The sequence below is a fragment of the Hordeum vulgare genome, chromosome 7H, assembly GCF_904849725.1.
Source record: "Hordeum vulgare subsp. vulgare chromosome 7H, MorexV3_pseudomolecules_assembly, whole genome shotgun sequence".
Taxonomy (NCBI): domain Eukaryota; kingdom Viridiplantae; phylum Streptophyta; class Magnoliopsida; order Poales; family Poaceae; genus Hordeum; species Hordeum vulgare.
In genome coordinates this window covers 491441574-491447856 of record NC_058524.1, presented here as the reverse complement: position 1 = coordinate 491447856, position 6283 = coordinate 491441574, and positions in this window count along the sequence as shown.

The following is a 6283-nucleotide window of genomic DNA, read 5'->3' as shown; positions in this document are numbered from 1 at the left end:
TCCTTGTCGCGAGGCGTCGCAATAGATAACAAAGTCCTTAGAAACATCTGGTGGTAGCAACACAAGTGCGGAAGTCAGGCGTCTTTTCAGTTCCTGAAAACTATGTGCACACTATGGTGTCCACTCGAACCTTTTATCTTTCTTGAGGAGTTCAGTTAGAGGCTTTGCAACTTTGGAGAAATTCTCGACAAAGCGGCCACAATAGCTCGCCAGACCAAGAAAACTCCTAACTTGCTTAACCGATTCAGGTTGAGTGCAATCAAGGATAGCTTGAACTCTCTCGGGATTGACAGCAATACCCTTACTAGAGATTACGTGACCTACATAGGTCACTTCTGGTAACCAAAATTCACATTTCGAAAACTTGGCATAAAGGCGATGCTATCGAAGTTTCATCAATACCAGCCTTAGATGCTCGGCATGTTCTTGTTTGTTTTTCGAGTAGATGAGAATATCATCGAGATATACCACGACGAACTTATCCAAATACTCCATGAAGATTGAATTCATCAAACGAGAGAAGGTGGCTGGGGCATTGGTTAAATCGAAGGACATGACGGTGTACTCGTATTGGCCATAACGAGTAACAAAAGCTATTTTTGGAATGTCCCCGTTCTTGATCTTGATTTGATGGTATCCCAACCTCAAATCTATTTTGGAGAAGACTGAGGATCCAGCGAGCTGATCATACAGTTTGTTCATCCTGGGGAGCGGATACTTGTTCTTTATGGTGACCAGATTAACTGGTCGATAATCTACAACCATCTGATCCGTTCCATCCTTCTTCTTGACGAAGAGGACGGGGCAAGCCCAAGGAGAAGAGCTAGGATGAATGAAACCTTTATTCAAGGCCTCATCTAGTTGCTTTTTAAGTTCGGCTAGCTCCAGGGGTGCCATCTTATATGGTCTTCTGGCTATTGGAACAGTTCCCAGAACAAGATCTATCACGAACTCTGCATCTCTGTCAAGTGGAATTCCTGGCAGTTCCTCTGGAAAAACATCCAGAAAGTCACGGACTACCGGAATGTCTTCAAGTTCCGGAAGAGGGTTGGCATTGAGGGAATAGACTTGGCATTTGGCAACTCGAGTAGAGACATTGACTATCTCATCCGAGGGATGGGTAAGCTGAACATTTCTAGAATGAGTATCAATCTTGGCATAGTGAGCGGACATCCAGTCCATACCCAAGATTATATTAATATCCGAAGATTTCACGGCTATCAATGAGGCTAGAAAAACTAGCCTGTCTACTAGAATTTCATTGTCATAGGTTATCCTAGAGGTTTGCCACTTACTACCAGGAGTTTGGACAACCAATGGAATTGGCATATCATAGAAAGACATGTTATGCAACTGTGCATAACTTTCTGAAATGAAGGAATGAGAAGACCCAGTGTCAAAAAGAACAGACGCTGGGTGATGATTAACAAGAAGCGTACCCAGTATGACATCGGGATCCTCTGTAGCTTCTTCTGCTGAAACATAGTTCACACGACCACGTGCAGGAGTTGGCTTCCCATAGTAAGCTTTGCCTGACTTGCCTTGCCCGACGGACTTTCCGGGTTGCTTGGCACCCACATTCTGAGGACACTCATGGGAATAGTGCCCTGGTTCTCCACACTTGTAACATATCACTTGGTTGGCACGTGGTGCAGCATTCCTAGCTAGACCAACATAGGTTTTTGCTGGAGGGTTGGTCTGATTCGTCTGAGGCGCCACGTAGGATGGCCTCTGGGTGTATCTTGGCGGCAGAGAACTGTTTGGAACCCACAGCCTGCGTTTTGGAAACGTGGAACCAGATGACGAGCCAAAATCACAAAAGTGCTTCTTTGTGGCTTCGAACTCGGTATGACCAGTCTCGGCATTGATCGCGTTGTTGACCAGGGCTTGGAAGCTTGTACACTCATGGAGGCGCAAATCACGACGAAGCTCAGGGCTCAGACCCTTACGGAATCTTGCTTGCTTCTTGGCATCAGTAGACACCTCCTCTGTTGCATAGCGGGTGAGATTACCGAACTCGCGGCTATAGGCATCCACGGTCAACTTGCCCTGGGTGAATGCACAGAACTCCTCTCTCTTTCTGTCCATCAGGCCCTCTGGAATATGGTGCAAACGGAAGGCTACACTAAAGTCTGCCCATGTGGCTGCTGGTTCAGTAGGACGCATAGCTTCAAAGTTCTCCCACCACAGATTGGCGGGTCCTTCCAGAAAATTCGCCGCAAAGGTCACCTTGTCGGTCTCAGAAACATTCGCAGAGCGAATCTTACGAGAGATACTGCACAGCCAATCATCCGCGTCGAGGGGATCGAGGGAGTGATGGAACTTTGGAGGATTCAGCTTCACAAAGTCATTGAGGGACACTGCAGCACTCCTAGGCTGACGAGCCGTATTTTGCTCAATACGCTCTAACAGTCGGTTGGTCTCCCTTTTGTTTCTCTGTGCCTCAAGCATAACTTCCGCCAGAGAGGGCGGGTGTGGCAGATCTTCCTGCGACGCTTGACTACCCTCGCCTTGCTCATGAGCAGGGGCACGGTTCAACCTGGTGAACACCATCCTGGCAATCAAACTCACAGCTTAGACCAATATCATCATCAATACTAGCTATGGATTAAGAATGCACTGAACACATGGAATGTGGAAATGAATATCCGAACAACATGGTAACAAGCAACTGCTATATATACACCATGGTTCATACACACCCTTACATAGTTCAGTACAACCTTAACCGAGGAGCAAACTACTGAAGTTATGAAACTACTCATCAGAGGCATACAAGCTTCCTATACATTATTTATCTATGCCACATCACAAGCATACTTCACAAGTCACACAGGACAGTGGAAGTACAGCTACTACCATACCATCCTTCCACTCACAGCTCAGGCATCCGCATAGAACATCTCGTAAAGATTGCCTCCATGGCCTGGAAGCTCAACCTGCGGATCAGGAAATACTCTAGCCTGAGATCCCTGGGATCCGTAAGGACACGGATGTGGCCTTGGTCCCCTGACTGGTGGTAGTAGGGGTCCCCGAAGAGGGGTGACTCCTCCTATAGCGGGCCAGTCAACATGGGCCGGAAGATGGGTTCTAACAGGATTCGGCATCTCCATATCTCCGTACCCTGTCTGGACTACCGGTGCCAGCTGCGTCAAAGCCGTCCACAGACGGGCACGTGTAGCATAAAGCTCCATGCGGAGAGCACGAGCATCCCTGTCTCTGTTCTCTAGCATCTCAGCAGTGGACTGCGGTAGCGGATCCTGCATAGAGGAATCAAAATATACCCTACTGAGATATCCCTCTTCACCTGGCTGAGAGGCAGGAACGTAGCAGAACTCTGAATTCTGCAGCAGTGCTTGTCTCGCCCTCATAATGGTCAGCATTGAATAAGCAGCATCTTGTACTGCCATGTCAACAGTGACCCCCAATCCATAAGACCAATGGATTGGCTCCTCAGCTCCAGGGTAGTATGGAAATACCCTAACAGTGCAGATATACTGGCTGTGGTTGAAGTCTCGGTATTGTTCCTCCATTGTGTACTCTGCGTACCAGCGATAACCGCACACCGGCATCACCCTGACCAGCATGGCCGTATGACCCGGCACATCAATGCACCTGGTCAGCCGAACCACCTGACGAGAAGGACGGCCAGGCATCTGAAAATAGAGAGTAATGCATAAGCATTAGAGCTCTGAATGCAAAATTGGGCAGCATAACGGCTGTAAATGCTCAAAAACAATTTTGAGACAACCCAAAAATAGAATAGCTTAACCACTCAACTATCAAGTTCAATTCACTGATCATCAAACTTACTTCCTTTTCCTAGGAATAAAAGAAACCCAATATAACTCTCGACCCGTAGTCTGATAATCTACCAATCAGAAACACGAGCCTAGAAGAAGGTAGGTAACCTAGTCCTTAATTCCCGCAGAAGAGACGAGGATGACCAGAGTAGAATAACTTGAGAAGAGAACAAGAGTCTTACGTTCCCTTCCACAAACAATTCCCTTATATATAACTAAAGCAATTCTAGACTCATCTTCGACCAGTTTGGCTTAGTAGTCCTACAGTCAGTCAGGCTCTCATACCAACGCTCTCGGGACCCCGATCCTAAGCCATAGGAATCCAGCCTGTAACACATCGCATCTCTTTACGGTCTCACGCACGGTTAACCCCACGGTTGCAGCCTTACCTTAGCCAGGACTGTTTGCGCCTTTTGACTCGCGTATGCAATTGTGTCGCTAGCAATCCAATGACAAAGAACCCGGATCGACATGTCTAGTCATAAACCAAAGTGGCAGTTCCGCACAGGGACATGCATACATGACCCAGCAAAGCAGGTGTCGATCACCAGCGAATGTAGACGAGTCGTAGCAAGCTACAAGGACTACATTATATCGCGTGACATTTCCCCAAAGGGGACAGACACAGCAGCTAAGAAGGACACATGCCGGTCAACCAATGTGTCCGGAGCAGTAGCGAACTACCATGGCTCGTTGGATCACAAAGGGGCATTTCCCTGTAAGGAATGCTACTAAAGCCTACGGCTAGGTAATCGAACCCCATACATATCAAGTACAACACACGTACGCATGGCATAATGATATGTATAGATACATCGATGGCATCACAACATAACCATAATCATACAAGCTTTATTTAAAAGGCTCGGAAGAACCACACACATAATATTACACAGTAGGGGTCTCACGACCCATTATAGCAGTCATTCAAGTTACAAGCCAGCGGAAGTAATTAAACTGTTTGAGTACAGACAGATGAAACTAGAAGGCATAGGGCCTGACTATACTACAGACCCACCCTAGGGCTAGATCGTAGCTGGGATACCAGCTACTCGTCATCGTCGATGTCTAGGAAGAACCCTCCATTAGGGTCATTAACAACCTCTGCAACAAATTATTAAGCAAACATGAGTACAAGAGTACTCAGCAAGACTTTAGGATAACTATCTACTCATGCAATGTATCAATAAGGAATTTTGGGGTTTCATACGGAAAGCCAGCATTTGACTCATGGCTAGACAACTTGCATTTTTAAATAATTTTGACAACTTGATTTCTCGCACACGAGTCCACTAACACCACAACAATACTCCATCGTGGAATCATTCTGTCTCCATACGGAAATGCCATCCACGACACTCACGCTTATCTTGACAATTTTATGAGTAGCCATTAAAGTTATCTATGAACAACATATGTCTCCAAGTAGTCCATATCCGCGGACGCGGCTATTCGAATAGATCATAACCGTGCAAGGGTGTACTTCTTCACACACGCTCTCGGCACTTATCGCCTTGTGCACGTCATGCACCTCGGCAACCTTCCAGCGGAAGCCCAGCGAGGGAGTCGGCCACGACCGTTAACCACGCTAATACTTAGTCCAGGTCTATCGCCTATCTAAGGGTAACCCGCACGGAAGTCCGGCCGAGGTTTCCACCACGGCCCCAGACGACGTGCGCAGGGTTCCCAAGCCCACCATCTGGGTGCCACTTGGTACACCGTGCCACTGCCTACCGCATCACAGCCCACCTCTCAGGTCAGCGGTATGCACGGCCTCCAGCATGACTATAAACACCAGAAACTACTTGCAACTCCTGGACCGAGTACTAAGCGATTAATAAGTCGAGAGGGTCAATTAAGTATCCCAACGTGTGGTAGTATCTACCTCTTGGATTACATACACGAAACTCAGTTCCTAAGAACGGTTCCAATGAAACAACCCGCCATGTACTCCTACATATCCTTTCACACGTACATTTACCAAATCAGGTTCAACACACAACCTTTACTTACTGAACACATTCTTACAATTATGTTCATCTCCTAGATGACAGTCCATACACAACTCTAAGCATAGCATGCATAGCAGGATAAGGCACATCATGGCTCAAGCATCTACCAGGTATGCTAGGTTGCAAGGTTCAGCTATTTACTGTGACAAAGACATGTCATGCAAAGGAAGTGGGTTCAACTAACGTGGAAAAAGCATTTGAAGCATTTGATCCTAATGCAATAAGTAAGTGCAGGAGAGAGAACATGGGATTTATCGGGATGATCAAAATGGTTGCTTGCCTTGTTGCTCAGAGGAGGGACAATATCCGTCAGTCGGATATTCGGTGGAATCCGGAGGAGCGGAGCCTACCAAAGAAATGACAACAATCAATAACAATCATATGCAACAAAATGATGCATGAGCATGGCATGAGGATGCAAGGTGGTATGCTAATGTAGCTATCATTTATTAGGTTTGGAGTTGATTT